This window comes from Heterodontus francisci, chromosome 20, assembly GCF_036365525.1.
Source record: "Heterodontus francisci isolate sHetFra1 chromosome 20, sHetFra1.hap1, whole genome shotgun sequence".
NCBI classification, from domain to species: domain Eukaryota; kingdom Metazoa; phylum Chordata; class Chondrichthyes; order Heterodontiformes; family Heterodontidae; genus Heterodontus; species Heterodontus francisci.
The window spans coordinates 44,886,516-44,908,209 of NC_090390.1; the positions used below are offsets into that span (position 1 = coordinate 44,886,516).

General features: G+C 44.7%; 1 protein-coding gene across 6 annotated transcripts in view; it reads left to right on the top strand.

Annotated features, from left to right (window-relative positions):
- The window catches only part of LOC137380605 (serine/threonine-protein kinase 32C), a 389,529-nt gene that overhangs the window by 74,056 nt on the left and 293,779 nt on the right, over positions 1-21,694 (top strand). The window contains exon 1 of one of the 6 annotated variants that reach the window (XM_068052689.1): positions 15,678-15,697. The exons of the other annotated variants lie outside the window; for them this stretch is intronic. The gene's annotated coding sequence lies outside the window, so the exon portion shown is untranslated. Of the gene's footprint in view, positions 1-15,677; positions 15,698-21,694 lie in introns of those variants that run through there. 6 annotated transcript variants of the gene reach the window in all.

The window sequence follows — 21,694 nt, forward strand, 5'->3', positions numbered from 1 at the left end:
TGTCACATCCAGTTGTGAACTGTGATGACAATTAAATAACTAACAGGAGGAGGAAGCTCCACAAGTATCCCCATCCTCAATGATGGGGGAGCCCAGCACATTAGTGCAAAAGCTGAAGCATTTGCAGCCATCTTCAATCAGAAGTGTGGAGTGGATGATCCGTCTCGGCCTCCTCCTGAGGTCCCCAGCATCACAGGTGCCAATCTTCAGCCAATCCGATTCACTCCACATCATATCAAGAAATGGCTGAAGGCACTGGATACTACAAAGGTTAAGGGCCCTAACAACATTCCAGCAATAGTACTGAAGACGTGTGCTCCAGAACTAGCCACACTCCTAGCCAAGCTGTTTAAAGTACAGTTACAGCACTGGCATCTACCTGCCAATGTGGAAAATTGCCCAGGTACGTCCTGCCCACAAAAAGCAGGACATATCCAACCCAGCCAATTATCACTCCATCAGTCTACTCTCGATCATCAGCAAAGTAATGGAAGGGATTGTCGACAGTGCTATCAAGCGGCATTTACTCAGCAATAACCTGCTCACTGATGCTCAGTTTGGTTTCCTCCAGGGCCACTTAGCTCTTGACCTCATTACAGTCTCGGTCCAAACATGGATAAAAGTGCTGAACTCAGGTGGTGAGGTGATAATGACTGCCCTTGACATCAAGGCAGCATTTGACCAAGTATGGCATCAAGGAGCCCTAGCAAAACTGGAGTCAATGGAAATCAGGTGAAAAACCCTCCGCTGGCTGGAGTCGTACTTAACACAAAGGAAGATGGTTGTGGTTGTTGGAGGTCAATCTCAGTGCCAGGACATCACTGCAGGAGTTCTTCAGGGTAGTATCCTAGGCTCAACCATCTTCAGTTGCTTATCAGTGACCTTCCCTCCATTGTAAGGTCAGAAGTGGGGATGTTCGCTGATTGCACAATGTTCAGCAACATTTGCGACTCCTCATACTGAAGCAGCCCATGTCCATATGCAGCAAGACCTGGACAATATCCAGGCTTGGGCTGATAAGTGGCAAGGAACATTTGTTCCACACAAGTGCCAGGCAATGACCATCTCAAACGAGAGAACCTTACCGTCTCCTCTTGATGTTCAAAGATATTGCCATTGCTGAATCACCCACTATCAACATCTTGGGTGTTACCATTGACCAGAAACTGAACTGGACCAGTCATATAAATACAGTGAGTGTACCTACACCCCAAGGACTGCAGCAGTTCAAGAAGGCAGCTCACCACCACCTTCTCGAGGGCAATTAGGGATGGGCAATAAATGCTGGCACATGAAGAAATAAAAAAAATCATGCCTGATTATGGTCTCTCATCTTCCACCCACCATAAAATTGAGCTCATCCAAAACTCTGCTCCCACATCCTCACATGTCACTCATCATCCTTCTGCTCACTGACCTACTAGTGCAGGTCAGAGGCTGGGAATTTTATGATGAGTAACTCAACTCCTACTTGCCCAGTGCCTGTCCACCATCTACAAGGCACAAGTAAGTAGTATGATGGAATACTCTGGACTTGCCTGGATGAGTGCAGCTCCAACAACACTCAAGAAGCTCGATCCCATCCAGGACATAGCAGGTTGATTGGCACCCCATCCACCAAATTACACTCCCTCCACCACTGACGCACAGTGGCAGCAGTGTGTACCATCTACAAGATGCACTGCAGCAATCACCAAGGCTCCTTCGGCAGCACCTTCCAAAACCGCGATCTCTACCACCGAAAACAGGGATGTCCAACAAATGGCCCATGGGCCAGGATTGACCTGCCAAACGTTTCTATCCAGCCCGCGGATGTAAACTGTTCCCGGAGCCATTCCTCATCCTCGCCGTGACTGGAGATGAGAAATTTCCCTTTGTCAGTCCAGCTTTTAAAATATTGTGCTGTCAGTTTCGCTGGGTTTTCTGGCAGATTCTGACTTTTTAAGAAAAGCCAGCCGGAAAACCCCGAATCTGTTGGGAAATGTCTGTTCCCGATGTTATTGGCTGTCGCCTGTGAAACTGACAACCATCTTTTTTTAAAAGAACTGACTTTTAAAGGAACTTTAAAGGAGTGTTCCCCTCTCTGCAACTGAGAGAGAGAGAGGATGGAGAGGGGTGGGGGGAGGAAACAGGGTGAGGGTGAACAGAGAGAGAGAGAGAGAGAGAGAAGGGGGGGGGGGGGCGAGATAGGGAAAGAGAGAGAGGGGGCAGATGGAAAGTGAGGGGGGGTACAGAGAGGAGGCGAGCAACAGGGAGAGGAGGAACAGAGAGATTAACCAAGATCACTCCTGACAGATGGACATCTATCTGGCATCATGACAAGTGTGCGGGCAAACTGTGACTACTTGTGCAAGCAAAAGAATGCCAGGTATCTCACTAAATCAGTGTCCAACATAGTTATGAGAAAGTAAATCAATAAATTAATCTTCTCATTTAAAGCTTCTTCACAAAAATACACATTTGTTGTTGTTTTGATTAATAGTAAGAAATATGTTTAATGCCTTTATCATTCCAAAATTGTCTTATTGGCCCCCCTATGTAAGACAAAAATTGGAATGTGGCCCCCCCCAATGTGAAAAGTTGGACACCCCTGTGTTAGACATAAAGAGTGTATTTAAACATCGTAAAGGTCTGTAAAATAATCAGCAGTCTCCATTGTGCGTACTGAAGCAGAGCAAAACTTATAACAATCAAATGAATTGAACTCAATCTGATACTGTGGCACATGTGCTTTAGTTTTTACTTATTGGAACTAAACTGTTTAATCTTTTTTGTTCTGTAGCCCCTTTTGATGGGGCTCTTAAAGTACCATACCATTCTTGCTGTTAATAGTTTTACCTGCACTGCTGGAAAGAAAAGAAGAAATAAGTTCAGGTTCCATCTGCAGTTTTCTGTCCTGTCAATCAAAATTTATTAAGACAGTTCACAAAATTACTCCTTTGCATGGTCCACTCCAACCTCCCACCTCCGGAGTTCAGTGTGCATTAATTTCAGTGCCACAATATAGGCCTCTTCATCGCACTGTTGTTGCTAATTGTCAGTCATTGTGAAAAACCATTGAAAAAACATAGTGTAGATTGTGGTTCAGAATCTTGATTTCTAAGCTTGTTTCTTTATGGTTATAGGCCTTTCAGGTGGCTGCCTTCTACAGATTTGTGAGCTTTTCTCATTTCTTGCACTTTGTTCACATCCTTACTCCATTTTCCTGAGTGTAACGGTTGTAGTAGGAACTCACAGCTTCACTGCTTTTGCAGTGCAGGTAGGTGTCATCTTGTTACTGAGCTCAGATGGAGCACTGGCAGAACTGAGCAAGACAAAGCAATTTATTAACATTCAGCAAACAATCAGTAAACATTTCAGTAGCATGGCAACTGAGCTCAAATATTTGGCTTCATATAAAGTTTACTTGTAACTCAATTATATAAAGTTTACTTGTAACTCAAAGTTACTTAATTTGTATTATCTGATAATTTAATGTTTGAGCACTAAATTCTCATTTTATTATTTCCTGTATAATTCAATTTTTTAATTTAAAAATTGAGTAAACTGTACATTAATATTTTCAATTACGCGAATCAAACAAGTTCTGTGCTTCTTGTTGCGGGCTTGGTAATGTACTGTTTACAGTGCCATGTTCTGCATTCCTTTACTATCTTTGTGCTTCCATCTTTGGTCTCCTACACATCTCCCTTCTTTCCTCTCCACTATTAATGGCAGAGCCTATAGGTGTCTGAGCCCTGCCCTCCCGAACTCACTCCCTTATCTCTTTCACCATGCTATCTCTCTCTGAACCTTCAAAAACCGTCTCAAAACTTTTATGAACAAACCAATGGTCATCTTCCACAATCTGCAAGGCAGAAGTCAGGAGTGCGATGTACTCTCCACTTGCCTAGATGGATGCAGCACCAACAACGCTCAAGAAGCTCAACACCATCCGGGACAAAGCAACCCGCTTGATTGGCACCCCATCCATAGCCTAAATATTCACTGTCTCCACCACTGGCACACCATGATTGCAATGTATACCATCTACACGATGCACTGCAGCAACTTCCCAAGGCTTCTTTGACAACACTTCCCAAACCCGTGGTCTCTACTACCTAGAAGGACAAGGAGAGGTGCAGGGAAACACCACCACTTACAAGCTCCCCTTCAAGTCACATGCAATAATTGGCATTTATGTAGCACCTTATCCCAAAGTGCTTCACTAGAGTGTTATCAAACAAAATTTGACAGCGAACCACATAAGGAAATATTAGGGCTGATGACCAAAAGCTTGATCAAAGAGGTGGTTTTTGAGGATGGAAGAGGATTAGAGAGGTGGAGACATGTAGTGAGGGAAATCCAGAGATTATCGCCTTGAAGGCATGACACCAGTGATGGAGCAATTAAAATATGGGATGCTCAAGAGGACAGAATTGCAGGAGCTCAGATATCTCTGAGGCTTTTAGGGCTGGACAAGTACTGAGAGAGTCAGGGGCAAGACCATAGAGGGATTTGAAAACAAAGGTGAGAACTTGAAAATCGAGGCATTATTTAACTGGGAACCAATGTTGGACAGTAAGCACAGGGAGGACTGGTGAATGGGACTTGTTGCAGGTGAGGGTGGGGGAGGGTAGTTTTAGAAGATGGTTTGTGGTGAAGAGAAACTGGGGGTTACCTTTGCACTCCTGGTTAATCTTTGAATAGTGTACAGTTTTAGCAATGGAGAGCAGGTGCCTGGGTGAGAGAGAGTAATGGTTTCAATAAGGACACGAGTGGGATGGAGAAGGTGTGATGTAGTGGATTGGTAACTACAGAAATGTCATGATGAATTATGAGCCAAAGACTTGATAGTTTGGAACTAGAAAGTGGAGAGGTAAGTGATTTGAGTGAGAGTTTGTCCTGGGGTGGACACAGAAAGAAGTGGAATTGGGAAGAGGAAAAGGAAATATGGGTAGAAACCAATGCAAGGAAGTTATCAGAGATTGCCTTATCATTGATAGTTACAATGGGAGTAGCAAGGTGACATAAGATGGCAAGATCAAAGGGGTGACCATGAACACAGGCAGGGGAGTTAAGATAGAGGGAGAGATTAAGGGAGGATAGGAGGGCAGTGAATTCAGACGAGAGAGAGAGAGGAGATGAATTGAAATGGAGGTTGAAATCATCGTGGATGAGAAATTGCTTGGTGCAAAGGCGGAGGAAGAAAAGCACATAGATATTTTCATGCGAAACTTAGTGTGATACCTGGGTGAGTGGTACAGAACCAGGATTTTAAATGAGAGAGGTCTGAGAGATGATTTAAAGAGCAGGGCTACACCACCACTCCAGTGGTTTGAGTGGGGTAAGAGGTGGACAGTGTAGTTAGGCAGGAAGGTTTCATTAAAGTGCAAGGTGTCATCATCCCTCAACCGTGTCTTCATCAAGCCCATGATGTCAATATGATCATCCACAATAAGCTCATGGGTGGCAAGAACCTTGTTCACTAGTGAACGTACATTCTGTGGTGAGATGTGGAGAGGGACGGTGGTAGCTGATTCATAGAAAATAGGAGCAGGAGTAGGCCATTCAGCCCTTCGAGCCTGCTCCGTCATTCATTATGATCATGGCTGATCATCCAACTAGTAACCTGTTCCCGCTTTCGTCCCATACCCTTTGATCCCTTTAGACCCCAGAGCTTTATCTAACTCCTTCTTGAAAACATTCAATGTTTTGGCCTCAACTGCTTTCTGTGGTAGCAAATTCCACAGGTTCACCACTCTCTGGGTGAAGAAATTTCTCCTCATCTCAGTCCTGAAAGGTTTACCCCGTATCCTTAGACTATGACCCCTGGTTCTGGACTCCCCCACCATCAGGGACATCTTTTCTACATCTACCCTGTCAAGTCCTGTTAGAATTTTATAGATTTCTATGAGATCCCCCCTCACTCTTCTGAACTCCAGCGAATATAATACTAACCGACTCAATCTCTCCTCATATGTCAGTCCCGCCACCCCAGGAATCAGTCTAGTAAACCTTCGCTGCACTCCCTCTATAGCAAGAACATCCTTCCTCAGACAAGGAGACCAAAACTGTACACAATATTCCAGTTGTGGCCTCACCAAGGCCCTGTATAATTGCAGCAAGCCATCCCTGCTCCTGTACTCTAATCCTCTCGCTATGAAGGCCAACATACCATTTGCTTTTTTTACCGCCTGTTGGACCTGCATGCTTCACTTCATTGACTGGTGTACGAGAACACCCAGGTCTTGCTGCATATTCCCCTCTCTCAGTTATAGCCATTCTGATAATCTGCCTTCCTGTTTTTGCTACCAAAGTGGATAACCTCACATTTATCCACATTATACTGCATCTGCCATGCATTAGCCCACTCACTCAACTTGTCCAAATCACCCTGAAGCCTCTCTGCATCCTCCTCACAACTCACTCTCCCACCCAGTTTTGTGTCATCTGCAAATTTGAAGATATTACATTTAGTTCCCTCAACTAAATCATTAGTATATATTCTGAATAGCTGGGGTCCTAGCACTGATCCCTGCGGTACCCCACTAGTCAATGCCTGCCATTCGGAAAACGACCCATTTATCCCTACACTTTGTTTCCTGTCCGCAAAGCAATTTTCTATCCATCGCAATACACTACCCCCAATCCCATGCGCTTTAATTTTACATGCTAATTTCTTATGTGGGCCTTTGTCGAAAGCCTTCTGAAAGTCCAAATAAACCACATCCACTGGCTCCCCCTCATCAACTCTACTAGTTACATCCTCGAAGAATTCTAGTAGATTTGTCAAGCATGATTTCCCTTTCATAAATCCATGCTGACTCTGCCCGATTCTACCACTGTTCTCCAAGTGCTCTGCTATAAAATATTTGATAATGGACTCTAGAATTTTCCCCACTACTGATGTCAGGCTGACTGGTCTATAATTCCCTGCTCTCTACCTCCCTTTTTAAATAGTGGGGTTACATTAGCTACCCTCCAATCTGTAGGAACTGTTCCAGAGTCTGTAGAATCTTGGAAGATGACCACCAATGCATCCACTATTTCTGGGCCACTTCCTTAAGTACTCTGGGATGCATACCATCAGGCCCTGGGGATTTATTGGCCTTCAATCCCATCAATTTCCCCAACACCATTTCTCTACTAATACTGAATTCCTTCAGTTCCTCTCTCTCACTAAGCCCTGTGTTCCCCAACATTTCTGGTATGATGTTTGTGTCCTCCTTGGCAGAAGATCCACTGGCAGAGCCCAAAGGGTCAGGGCTGAGAGCGATGAGGAGGACAGAAAGGAAGTTTTCAAGATTCCTCCCTGCGCGCCTGCCAGGGGCTAAAGAGAGGGGAGTGAGTAGGATGGGAAAATTGGGGTTGCTGCTTGATGGGAGGCAGTATCGAGCACCTCAGTGGGATTTTTGAAGGATGCCAAGAGAGGCACAGAGGGAAACCGTAGGATTATTGAAGAGGGATTTAAGCCTGGGATGGCGGCAGGAGAGTAGGAAAGATGGTAAATGCTGAAGAATTGGGGTTTGTGAGGGTAGAGTACCTGAGGGCTGGGAAAAGAAAGGAGATAGATGGGCGGCGCAGTGATTAGCACCGCAGCCTCACAGCTCCAGGGACCTGGGTTCGATTCTGGGTACTGCCTGTGCGGAATTTGCAAGTTCTCCCTGTGTCTGCGTGGGTTTTCGCCGGGTGCTCCGGTTTCCTCCCACATCCAAAAGACTTGCAGGTGATAGGTAAATTGGCTGTTGTAAATTGCCCCTAGTGTAGGGAGGTGATAGGCAATATGGGATTACTGTAGGGTTAGTTTAAATGGGTGGTTGTTGGTCGGCACAGACTTGGTGGGTCGAAGGGCCTGTTTCAGTGCTGTATCTCTAAATAAATAAATAAATATGATGGCGGGAGGGGTAAGGAGAAAAAAGGGAAATAGAAGTGATGGACTCCGGGCTGGACTGGCAACCAAAACACAAACATGAATGGACATGGGAACATTAGCTCTGTAAGTGTGGTTAAATGCTGGATCAAGATAGCTATGCTTTAAAATGTATGTGAAAAAGAGAGAAGACAACACTTGGGGAAAAACTAGATTTACAGTCAGACATCTGATGAAGTTGATGTAGATTGGGTAAAATTAGTGACAGACAGATGTCTCGATGTGGAGACTCGTGTATGAGACTTGAGGCTATTAGACAAGCAGAGCTTTGAGCTGTGAATGTCCAATAATTTGCATACTTCCTGTGGCCGTATAGGAACAGCTGTTGCTGATGCATAAAATTTCGCATGAAGACACGACAGCCAGTGATCCCCTGGGAATAACTGCTGATAAATCTGTAAGTTGCAATATGGAAGCACCATTTCTCCAACTGTCAAATTGAGAATCAAAAATCGTTTAAGTAACACAAGTTTGATAGTTTCCCATTAGCTTTGAATTAATTCTAAAGATCATTAAATTAAAAGATCGAGGATTAATGCCAGAAGGTAGGAACAAAGGTGGCAGGCAAGTTCCAGGTGGAACATGGGTATACTGTGGATGATGATGACGTCAAAAGTGTGAAGAGTGTAAAAAGTGTGAAGAGTGTAAATAGTTCATCAGACTCTGTTGCAAATATGAAATGGTCAAAGGGCTTTTTGAGGAAATCTGTTAGTAATCAGCACCGACCTTCAGCAACTTATTTTTCAGAAACAGGAAATACCAGGTGAATTGAAGCTCCTGTTGGAATGTATTTCCATTTAATTGAATCACAAAGGACTCTGCTGCAGCATTTAGGCAGGCCTCTAATGCTGTTCCACTCAATAACTTATTAATACTATGTCACATTGCCATGTCTTAATGGCAGTACTTTTTCATTGTTAATTTTCTAGATGAAAGATAAAAGCACTTGGAGATGTAGAGCTACCTTTTTCTGTTCTACTCTGTGTGATGTTAGCAATTTGTTTTGTGGCCAAGAGAAAATAATACAAAATTGGAAATATATCTTCTCAGTACAGAGGAGTAACTGGCCATGGAGGTCTTTAGAAAATTATCTGTACAGTTTTATAATTGTACATTTGTGTAAAACTTAACTGTTTGGCTTTGCACATGGCTTCTCAGGACACAGTGTGGGGTATATGTGAAGTCTGGTATTGTAATAATACTGCAGGTACATACAGTAAGACTCACATATGGTTACACTTCTGTCCAGATGCATCACTGTTAATATCAGCTACCGACTCAACCAAAGGGAATACTACACCCCCTTTCCCCACAAGTCCCTAGCTGCTTACTAGGAACAATGCCAGCCCTGTCTCTGAGCATCCCTCAACTCATGTATGGAACTGTGTGTCTTTTTCTACTCAAGATATTGCTAGAGAATGGAACTCTTGCCATGTCAGGCATTCAGTATCAGTATCAAGCAGTCTCGCGTCAGGTATAGCATAGTTAGACACAGATTAAAGCCCCCGTTCTGCCCCAACAATGTCTCAGCTCCAACCTCATAACTGTACCCCTGCTATACCAGTGTGACACTTTCTACATTTCCCATACCGCCATCCTGTGGCTTTGTTGAGTGAGATTAACAATTAGTGCCAAATTAGGGATATTTTGTGCTGTAGGCCCATGTCTACTACAATTGTAGTTGTCTATGCTTCTTTCATAGAGGACCCATATAGCCAAACGACAGAGGAGACTTTCTCCCCATCAGTTAGGTCCCAGAGGTGAAAGGCCAGTATCCAGCCCACAATACTGTCTGTTGTCCAATAAACCATATTTACTTACATTTTTTTAAACTGCTTTGAGTAAGAAAATCAGACTCGATCCACAGCTCAATCTTTGAACGTGGAAGCAGGATTTCTGTGCGAACAAGAGTAATATTTTAAAAAGTTCTGAGAATAATTTTAAGTGACAGTTTCAGATGTACATGTTTGAAATTTATAACAAAATATTTGGGTACCGAACCAAAGTATGATTTGGTTGATATAAATTTTATTACAGCAATATTATACTGCTTTATATCACAGAACTGCTTTTAAATTGTAGATGCAGCATGAGAGCACAGTAGTTTCTAGGCATCATACTGCTCCACAGCCTAGAGCAGAACAAACCAAGTACTGTAAATATTAACTACAAAGTAAACACTTCAAAAATCCATTGGGAAATGAAGTAGAAACCTATAAAATGTTGGTTTATTTTAGATTTCTTTCTGTTTCTTCTCCTTTGCTAGTTTACATTTTCTGTCTTGGAGACTACTTATCTATAGTACCATAGAACCATAGAAAAGTTATGGCACAGAAGGAGGCCATTTAGCCCATCATGTCTGCACTGGCTCCCTCATTGAATCATTCCTTTCTGTAGCTGATGTTATTTCTTGTGCTTCCTACTGGTTCTCCTCTCTACAGCACACTTCTCTCAAACCAAGATGAAAGGCCGAGATCTACCATACACGAGATTTTGCCTTATTATCAGAACTTAGGAAAGGCAATTTAGCCTGTTAAGCCGTCTTGTTCAGCTTCTTTTTCTTGGTTCAAACATCAGTGGTGCCCAGCAACAGCCCAGACTCCACAATGACCGTGCTTATGACTTTACGAGTTCCAGGATCTATTTATCTACCCTGGCAGATCAAGTTAGTGCCCCTAAGAACTTGTAAAAATGAAAGCAACAAAAACTTTTCAAAGTTTAACAAAACACAAAACTAAGTCATTGTTTCAGTAAAGCAAACTGCTGTATCCACTGATTAGATGAACATGCCCATTTATAAATATCATATAACACATTAGAATTGTCTTCCAACTCCTTCAACTGTTCAATGTTTTGACTTGGTTACAGATAAGCAGGTATATTGAATCTCTGATAAACTGACTAAACTTAAAATCGTTATCAAATATCATTTGTTACTAGTTTTACACTTACTCTTGAATTCAAGTTCTAAGTACTGTGGCATTTCCTTTCATCTATTTGGAAAGTAATGGTGTAGATATAAATATGAGCGATTGTTCGGGAAGTATTATGTTAGCTTTGCATCAGCAAAAGAGTTTCATTATTATACATGGGATTGACTATAAAGGATAAAACAAACTTAAATTGAAAAATAAGGCTTACATTTATATAGCGCCTTTCGCGACCACAGGCCATCCCAAAGCTCATTACCAACCAATGAAGTAATCTTTGCAGGAGCCAATTTGCACATTGCAAACTCCCACAAACAGCAATGTGAAAATGACCAGATAATCTATTTTTGTGATGTTGATTGAGGGATAACTATTGTCCAGGATACTGGGGATAACTCCCCTGCTCTTCTTCAAAATAGTGCCAGGGGATCTTTTACAGCCACCTGAGGCCTCAGTTTAACATCTTATCTGAAAGACAGCACCTCCAACAGTGCAGCACTCGCTCAGTGTTGTACTGGAGTGTTAGCCTTCATTTTTGGGCTCAAGTCCTGAAGTGGGATTTGAACCCACAACCTCTGAGTCAGAGGCAAGAGTGCTACCAACTGAGTCACAGCTGATGGACATGTCAGGGCAGATAAATAGATTTTGGAGCTCCATCAGATTATGCCCACAAAATTCCCTGATTAGAACTGGCCCTTCCATAGATGACTTTATTGAGATCAAGAACTCAATATGTCCGGAATCCAAGAGGAGCTCAGTCTTCTCACCACCCTGTGTGGAGTTTGCAAGTTCTCCCTGTGTTTGCGTGGGTTTCCTCCAAGTGCTCCGGTTTCCTCCCACATGCCAAAGACTTGCAGGTTGATAGGTAAATTGGCCATTAGCAATTGCCCCTAGTGTAGGTAGGTGGTAGGGAAATATAGGGACAGGTGGGGATGTGGTAGGAATATGGGATTAGTGTAGCATTAGTATAAATGGGTGGTTGATGGTCGGCACAGACTCTGGGCCGAAGGGCCTGTTTCAGTGCTGTATCTCTAAACTAAACTAAACTAATTCCTCCGCTGCCATTGCCAGTAGATCAAAAGCTGCAGCAAGAAGTCACTGTTCCAACTATTGCGACACCAACTGCTGGTAAGATAAGATGCTGAGGATGATTTTGATAGTGAGACAAACTTGAGACTGTGGAGGATGTCATTCAACAATAGTCTCTATTGCTTACCCTTCACAAGAAGAAAGTTAAATTGACTGGAGCTGCAGTGTGGATTGATTTTTAATTAAGGAAAACATAATTCTTTGTAAGAAATACTGGTGGAAAGCAGAGGTAAAATATATTTAACAATTTTAATGAATAGAATAATTGCTAAAGGAAGAAAATAATGTGATTTGTAAATAAGGAAAAAAACGACAAACGGAATAAAAACACAGAATGGTGGGAAGTTTATCGATTGTTGTGGTGGAGTCTCTGCATAAATGCCACAGAAAGGATAAGGAGGGATCGTGTACTTCAGTTGCAATCACAAATGAAGTAATTGCCAACTTTGACCAAGGTGCTCTCAATGCCATGCGTTTGTAAAATTGGCTATTGTGAGATCATGAATTCCCACTTGGGGGCTGAATTTTATGGGCCTCCCTGAGGCAGGTCGGAGGCAGTGGGATGGGGGGGGGTGGCGGCACAGAGAATCGCGATGGGTGGCGGGGGTGGACGATCCGTAACCAAACTATCTTACCCGGGGTGGGATAGGCCAACGGCGCCCTTCCCCCCCCCCCCCCCCCCGTCCCCCAAAGGCCATTTGAGCCCCTTAAGAGGCCTATTAAGGGCCTTTTCCCGCCAGGCAGGGATCTTACAAGTGGTGGGGGGGCGGTTGCCTGCGCCATGCGGGAAGGGCGCCTTGTCAAACAAGGGTGGAGGGGGCAGTGGTGGTCCATCCTTTGTGGACAATCTGTGGCCCACGGAGGACCCCCACCAGGAACCATTTCACCCCCATGACCCACCTCCCCCTGGACTGCATGATCACCCCGTTACCCCTCCTCGTTGAGGTGACCCCGCCTCACTTACCTTATGTCCAAAGTTCCAGCGCTGAACCTGGGTCCGAGGCCTCTGCAGTATGGCAGTGGCTATCGCTCCTGGTGGCGCTGCGATACTGCTGAGCTGCCGGCCCTCTGATTGGCTGGCAGCTCTTGAAGGCAGGATCCCTGTTCTTAAAGGGACAGGGATCCCAGCTTGTGAAACTTAGATGTAAAAGGACCAGAGGATCACTCCAGGGAGGGGGTGGGGGCGCAAAAAGGCCGAGATGGGATTCACCCCGCATTTTCGGCCCAGCGCTAGGAGCCCTGCCTCCTCCACAAAATCCAGCCCCCAGTATAATGAGCGGGTTGGGGAAAGTTTCCTGGTTTGAATCTTGGTGGGCGGGGGTGCTTGGGAGAGGGTGGGGTTTAGAATGCTGTTGTCACCTGAAGGGGGTGGAATGAAAAAGTACCAGTGTGGGGTCAGAGTGCTGATGCGAACTGCAGGGATGGAGCAGAAAGTGTTCTAGTGTGAACTGGGGGGGGAGGTGAGAGCAATGTGAATGGGAGGAGGGGGGAGAATGGCAGCTTGAACTGGGAAAGGGGGTGAGAGTGGCAGTGTGATCTGGGCAAGGGAGTGAGTGGCAGTGTGAACTGGGAGGTGATGGGTGAGAGTGGCAGTGTGAACTGGGAGGTGATGGGTGAGAGAGTGGCAGTACAAACTGGGAGGTGATGGGTGAGAGAGTGGCAGTGTGAACTGGGAGGTGATGGGTGAGAGTGGCACTTCAAGCTGGGAGGTGATGGGTGAGAGAGTGGTAGTGCAAACTGGGAGACAATGGGTGAGAGTGTGTCAGTGCGAACTGGGAGGTGATGGGTGAGAGTGGCAGTGGGGAGGTGATGGGTGAGAGTGGCAGTGGGGAGGTGATGGGTGAGAGTGGCAGTGTGAACTGGGAGCTGATGGGGTGAGAGTGGCAGTGCAAACTGGGAGCTGATGGGGTGAGAGTGGCAGTGCAAACTGGGAGGTGATGGGTGAGAGTGGCAGTACAAACTGGGAGATGATGGATGAGAGTGGCAGTGCAAACTGGGAGCTGATGGGTGAGAGTGGCAGTGCAAACTGGGAGCTGATGAGTGAGAGTGGCAGTGCAAACTGGGAGGTGATGGGTGAGAGTGGCAGTACAAACTGGGAGGTGATGGGTGAGAGTGGCAGTGGGGAGGTGATGGGTGAGAGTGGCAGTGGGGAGGTGATGGGTGAGAGTGGCAGTGCGAACTGGGAGCTGATGGGTGAGAGTGGCAGTGCAAACTGGGAGCTGATGGGTGAGAGTGGCAGTGCAAACTGGGAGGTGATGGGTGAGAGTGGCAGTACAAACTGGGAGATGATGGGTGAGAGTGGCAGTGCAAACTGGGAGGTGATGGGTGAGAGTGGCAGTACAAACCGGGAGATGATGGGTGAGAGTGGCAGTGCAAACTGGGAGCTGATGGGTGAGAGTGGCAGTGCAAACTGGGAGGTGATGGGTGAGAGTGGCAGTGCAAACTGGGAGACAATGGGTGAGAGTGTGTCAGTGCGAACTGGGAGGTGATGGGTGAGAGTGGCAGTGGGGAGGTGATGGGTGAGAGTGGCAGTGTGAACTGGGAGCTGATGGGTGAGAGTGGCAGTGTGAACTGGGAGCTGATGGGTGAGAGTGGCAGTGCAAACTGGGAGATGATGGGTGAGAGTGGCAGTGCAAACTGGGAGATGATGGGTGAGAGTGGCAGTGCAAACTGGGAGATGGGTGAGAGTGGCAGTGCAAACTGGGAGATGATGGGTGAGAGTGGCAGTGCAAACTGGGAGGTGATGGGTGAGACTGGCAGTGTAAACTGGGAGCTGATGGGTGAGAGTGGCAGTGCAAACTGGGAGGTGATGGGTGAGAGTGGCAGTGCAAACTGGGAGGTGATGGGTGAGAGTGGCAGTGCAAACTGGGAGGTGATGGGTGAGAGTGGCAGTGCAAACTGGGAGCTGATGGGTGAGAGTGGCAGTGCAAACTGGGAGCTGATGGGTGAGAGTGGCAGTGCAAACTGGGAGCTGATGGGTGAGAGTGGCAGTGCAAACTGGGAGCTGATGGGTGAGAGTGGCAGTGCAAACTGGGAGATGATGGGTGAATTTGGCAGTGCAAACTGGGAGATGATGGGTGAGAGTGGCAGTGCAAACTGGGAGGTGATGGGTGAGAGTGGCAGTGTGAATTAGGAGGTGATGGATGAGCGAGTGGCAGTACCAACTGGGAGGTGATGGATGAGCGAGTGGCAGTGCAAACTGGGAGGTGATGGGTGAGAGTGGCAGTGCAAACTGGGAGCTGATGGGTGAGAGTGGCAGTGTGAATTAGGAGGTGATGGATGAGCGAGTGGCAGTGCAAGCTGGGAGCTGATGGGTGAGTGAAGGGGTGAAGGAGTGTGATTGTAAATTGGAGCAGCAACATGCAGATACAAGCAATGGGAAGGAGTGCTAACCTGAAATGTGTCGGAGAAGATTGAAGTGGATGCCTGGTTTGTCCCATGATTGGTGACCCTCCGATGAAATTGACTAATCCAAAATCTCTGGTTTCCATGTTCCTGCAATTATATTTTAAACGGTCCATTAAATAGGAGAAAAAGAATCATTTTCCTGTCTTGTGTTAAAGAAAGGACTTTTGGGCCCCATTAATTAGATGTGCTTTGGTTTGATTTATGCAGTTAGCTCAGTGATGTTGTCAGCTGGTGCTTCAGAAATCGATTGCCTGAAGCCAATGGTGTTATGGGTTTAGATAATTACCATCTAAAATATGCAGTACCAGTGGAACTAGACTTGCTGCTGGATTCATACTCCTGTTTGTGACATTTGATGGTTAGTGCAGTCCTATTCAAATATCTATTTAAAACTTATTTAAGAAGTGCTGGAATGATCTATTCTGCTTTGTCGAAAATAAGGTGGATATTTTTAGAAATGGAAGTCTCATACTGTTGCCAAGATGTATGGAACCAGAACTTAACAATTCATACCCTAGAAAGAACAGATTTTTAAAAGAAGTTGGTTTGGAGTCTGTGTGTTTGTGTAAATGCACAAAGTGTGGTTAAAAGTTTTGTGAGCTGTAGGTGCAAACAGCTGTTTAGGAATATGATGTAATTAGCAATAACTGTGTCCTGGTTCAATAAACAGGAGGATCGGATGCTTCGTATTCCTGGGTAAAGGTACTCAAGAAAGATAGGCAAGGAAAAATGGGAGGGGAAACAGTTTTAATTAAGGAAAATATTCCCGTGCTAGAAAGAGAGAATGTCCTTGAGGGGTCAAAGAAAAAATCTATTTGGTTAGAGTTGAGAAACACTAAATAAGCTATTACACTACTTAGTGTATTTTATAGGCCACCAAATTGTGGGAAGGAGAGAGAGGAACTGATTTGTAAAGAAATTACTAAGAGGTGCAAGAAACATAGAGTAGTGATGATGGGGGACTTTAATGGCCCATAGGCAGTGATTGTGTCATGGACAGAGAAGGGGAGGAATTTCTAAAGTGTATTCAGGAGAATTTTCTTTATCAGTATATTTCCTGCCCAATGGGGAAGGAGGCATTGCTGCATCTGATTCTGGGGAATGTGAGTCAAGTGGAGTGTGTCACAGTTGGAGCACTTTAGGAATACTGATCACAGTATTGCAAGGTTATGAAGGAGGACAAGTAGCAATCTAGAATATAAATGCTGAATTTATGAAGGGCTAATTTCATCAAATTGAGGAGGGATCTGGCCTGGGTAAATTGGAGTCAAAGACTGGCAGGCAGAAATGTAATAGAGGAATGGGCAGCCTTTAAAAAGATGTCTTAGGTGCAGTCTAGGTAAAGTCCCATAATGGGGGAAAGGGAGGGCAACCAAAGACAGAGCTCAAGTACAGAGGACAAGTGAAAAGGCAATAAGAAAGGCAAATAGACAGCAAGAGAATAGTTTGGCGGCTAACAGAAAAGGGTATCCAAAGGTCTTCTACAGGCATGTTAACAGTAAAACGATTGTCAGAGGAGTGGACAGGCCAATTAAGAACCAAAATGGAGACTAATGGTGAAAGCATAGCTAAGGGCTGAATTTTATGCTCGTCCCCCGTGGCGAGCTTGAAGGTGGGGAGAGCATTTGATCAGGTGGGATGGTGGCGGGTGGGGACGGCACCACCTTCCCACCTCCACCCCCACTGGTGACGGGACCTCATCCCGTCACCTGTATTAGCCTAACGGAGGGCAGGCCTGTTGCCACACAGGGAACACGACAAGCAAGGGCGTGTGGGGGCCCCTCGTTCAAAGGCACTTAGTGCCTGATCGAGGGACCCGGCATTGGTTGCTGACCCCTCTACAACCCTTCTCCCGCGACCACCACCCCACGAAAATCCTCCTGCCATGATTCACCTATGGCCTGGGTCCGTTGACGATCCTAGGCCTTGGGTGGGTGATCTACTGGCAGCAGCCCCCACCTCCGCGATGGTGCTGCTCAGTAAAAGAGCTGCTGGCCTCTGGCTGGCAGCTCTCAGTGGGCGGGACTTCCATCACCGGGGTCCATGATTCCAGGAAAGGCCCGCTGCTGCCCAGTTAAGTGTCTGCCTGGCACGTGATGTAGCAGGCCTTCCTGAAAAGAGGCAAGGGGTGACTCTTGCCAGCTCTTTAACCGGTGGCCAAGACCCCCATCGCCGAAATAAAATACCGCCCTAAGGTACTAAATGAATACTTTGTATCTGTGTTTGCCAAAGAAAAGGACTTTGCCAAAGCTGCAGGAAAAGGAGAATGCCTGGATACTGGATGAGATAAAAGTAGATAAAGAGGAGGTAGTAGAACGGTTGACAATAATTCCGGTAGATAAATCCACCAGCCCAGATGGGAAGCATCCTAGGCTGCTGATGGAAGTAAGGGTATTCATTGCGTGCTGTTGGCCACAGTCCTCCAATCCTGCTTCGATATGGGGTGATGCCAAAGCACTGGAGAATTGCAAGTGTTCCGCCCTTGTTCAAAAAGAGGGGAAGGTTAAACCTGGCATTTACAGGCCAGTCAGTTTAGCATTGGTGATGGGGAAGCTTTAAGATTTAATAACCCGGGAGGAAATTAACAGTCACTTGGACAAGCATGGACTAATAAAGGAGAGCCAGCATGGATTTATTCAGGGCGAATTGTGTTTGACTAACTTGAACTGAATTTTTGATGAAGTTACAGAAAAGTTGGATGAGGGCAGTGCAGTTGATTTTCAAGAGGTATTTGATAAAGTTTCACCTATTAGGCTTGTTAGCAAAACTGAAGCCCGTGGGATATAAGGGACAGTAGCAGCATGGATACAAAAGTGGCTAAGGGATAGAACGAAGAGTTGTGGTGAATGGCTGTTTTTCGGACTGTAGGGAGGTTTTCAGTGGCATTTCTCAGGGTTCAGTACTAGGAACACTGCTCTTTTGATATACAATAAATACAGGATGCAATTTCGAAGTTTACAGATGACATGAAACTTGGAAGTGTAGTAAACAGTGAGGAAGATAATGATAGACTTCAAGAAGACATAGACAGACTGGTGGAATGGGTGGAGACATGGCAAATGAAATTTAACAGAGAAGTTTGAGGTGATACATTTGGTAGGAAGAATGAGGAGTGATGGTACATGCTCAATGGTGCAATTTTAAAAGGGTTGCAAGAAGAGAGAGATCTGGAGGTACTTGTGCACAAATCTTAGAAGGTGGTGGGGGCAGGTTAACAAATCAGCTAATAAAGCACATGCCTTTATAAAAAGAGGAATCAAGTACAAAAACAAGGAAATTGTGCTAAATCTATATGAAACACTTGTTCAACCCAAGCTAGAGTATTGTGTCCAATGAAAATAATTAGCAACAGTGATTATTGCAAAATTGATTTTTGTTTAATTTGACACTACCTAGATTTATCTTTTAAAAATGAAGTCCCATTTGGAGGCCAAGCTACTAGTCTATTTTTGGACAGCTATCTGGAGGCTTTCAAAGTCTGACCTTGATCACATTGACATGCCGATGTTCTTGTCCTTGGCCGGGTTTTGCCCATTCTTATCAGTGGCAACCTCCTTCACAACGTGGGGTCAGTTTCCATATGTACATTGATGACATTGAACTATTATCTCTCCACCTCTTGATTCCATGATCATTGCCATGCAGTCCAACCACCTTTTTGAGGTCAAGTCCAGAAGGAGCAAGAACTTTGGTACCTTTAGTTTGTGCTCTTAACCATTATTTATCTAAACCACTTTCTGAAAGGAATTGACTGACAATGTTACCTGTGCATACTGGGGAGTCTGTACCTCAGTATTAACTGTGTCTATTGGAGAGTCTGTACTACAGTTTAACTGTGCATGCTGTGGAGTCTGTACCGCAGTATTAATTGTGCGTATTGGAGAGGCTGTACAGCAGTATTAATTGTGCATACTGGGGAATCTACCGCAGTATTAACGTAGATGTTATATTGAATACAAACATACAGTAAATGATAAATAATCACATCCAAATCTTCTCCCTCATATACAAATGAATGTTCTTTCATTATATACAAGAGATTTCTGTCCTAACGTTCATTCCCATACGCTCATCTATATTGAAATTGTTTAGCGTACAAAGTCCATCTGCTCAACTAAATGTGTTGAAACATCTTACAAAATTTAGGTCACTATTAGTTCTGTCCTAGTGCAGAACCCAATCAGCCAAATAAAGCTCAGGAAAAGTTTATATTGAAGTATGAGAAGTCAGTCTCTCAGCAATGTGAAAAAGTTTAATTATCACTTCAAAACCCTGTTCCTCAAATATACGGCCTCATAGCCAAGAAATTGGTTCCTCATACCTCTCTATATAGAACCAGCCACTGTCCTTCGTAACTATCTCAACTGCAAACCATCTGAGTAAGAAAGATATTAAGGTATGTCTAACCTCAAGGAAATTCAAAAACTCCAGCAATAGTAAAATAGGGTAAACATTCTTGGGATAGAGCCTTGCCTGCTGAGAGTGTTGATTGGAGAATTCCCCAGGCACAGCCACCTATTTGATTTTTCCGGTATGTGTTTCCAGTGGATGATGCTGTCCGCTGGGAGAGCAGGTGGAAAATGTCCCCATTTCATATAGTGGGCGGCACAGTGGTGCAGTGGTTAGCACTGCAGCCTCACAGCTCCAGCGACCCGGGTTCAATTCTGGGTACTGCCTGTGTGGAGTTTGCAAGTTCTCCCTGTGTCTGCGTGGGTTTCCTCCGGGTGCTCCGGTTTCCTCCCACATGCCAAAAGACTTGCAGGTTGACAGGTAAATTGGACATTATAAATTGCCCCTAGTATAGGTAGGTGGTAGAGAAATATAGGGACAGGTGTGGATGTGGTAGGAATATGGGATTAGTGTAGGATTAGTATAAATGGGTGGTTGATGGTCGGCACAGACTCGGTGGGCCGAAGGGCCTGTTTTAGTGCTGTATCTCTAAACTAAACTAAGCTAAATCATATTCCTATAATTGATTATCTGACAATTCTTGAAACCTACAATGAGTGTAGTGCTGCATTTATGCTGCAGCTACCAGCCTCGAGGTTGGAAATGCAATTTGTTCTGCCTTGGGAAAAAGCTCTGCACATATGCTGAATTCCACGCCTAGTGGTTGAAATTTAAATGTTTCAAGTGCATGGACAGCAGCATCTGTACTCTAGAAATTTCAATAAATTCACCACGGCGGGTCAAGAGACATTTTGAGCTTAATTCCACTGAGATCCACTCAGTGAGATGTCAAACCCCAGTTGTGTGATGCTGAGTCCTCCAAGAAATCTAGCCTCCCTTCTCCCCAGAGTCAGCTTAGGCCCCAACCTCTGACTTATAATGCTAACTTAGTGATTGTGAAGTGGACATTTCTTCACAGAAAGCTAATATTGGCATATAAATGCACGTTGAAACTATCCTCAGTTAAAGCAAAGAAACAGTTAGATTTATATTGCCCTTTTCATGACTTTAGGACATCCCAAAGTACTTTATAACCAATAACTACTCTTTAAAGTGTAGTCACTGTTGTAGTGTCAGAAATGTTACAGCAACCGCTCCATCTGGCTGACAATTTAATCAAAGCATATCAACCAATTTCTCAATCTCATGTACCCAAGATGAAGCATCACTCTTGATGGTCAGCACGAAGTATGAAAACATTGTTGTGTGGATGACATCAGAAAGCTGAACTTCTGTGGCCTTTTTGGAGAGAAGTTGGATTAAATAGGACTTCCCAAGGAGATGCAAAATGTGGGTCATAATATATGAATGTTTATCCTCCTACCCCTACTTCGAGGCTCTCTAAGGAACTGGCCCAATTTTACTCCCAGTTTAGTAGCTGCACGGTGAATGTCATAAAAAGTAATGACTTCGTAGCCTGTGATAGCACACCATACAGTGTTTAACTCTTATTTGCCAATAGATCATCAACAATTAAATCATTGCAGACAGATCATGGACAGAATTGGACAGTTAGCTGGCAAATGTGTTATCCTGAGGATACGCCTAAGTAAACAATTCTGTTGTGAAAGCTTGGCTTGATCACCTCTTGTATAAAATGACGAATCAATTACAAATGTCCAAATCTCAGTTTGATTCTTTTTGGTATAAATCGATTCTGATTCAAGAATGGGAATTCTCATAAAAGGGTTGGTAGGACTTTCCATACTTGGTTCGACTTTGGCTCTACAGAGCTGTTACACATTTCAGGTCTGGCCTGATAATTCTTTAAGGCACAGCACCGCTAGCCACTCCCGTAAGTGGTCTGAGCATCTTTTGTTCAGGAGTATTTCTGTATTTTGCAATATCTAATTACATGATGGTGTAAATTGGGGTGTACCATGTTACTGGATGAGGTCGAACATTT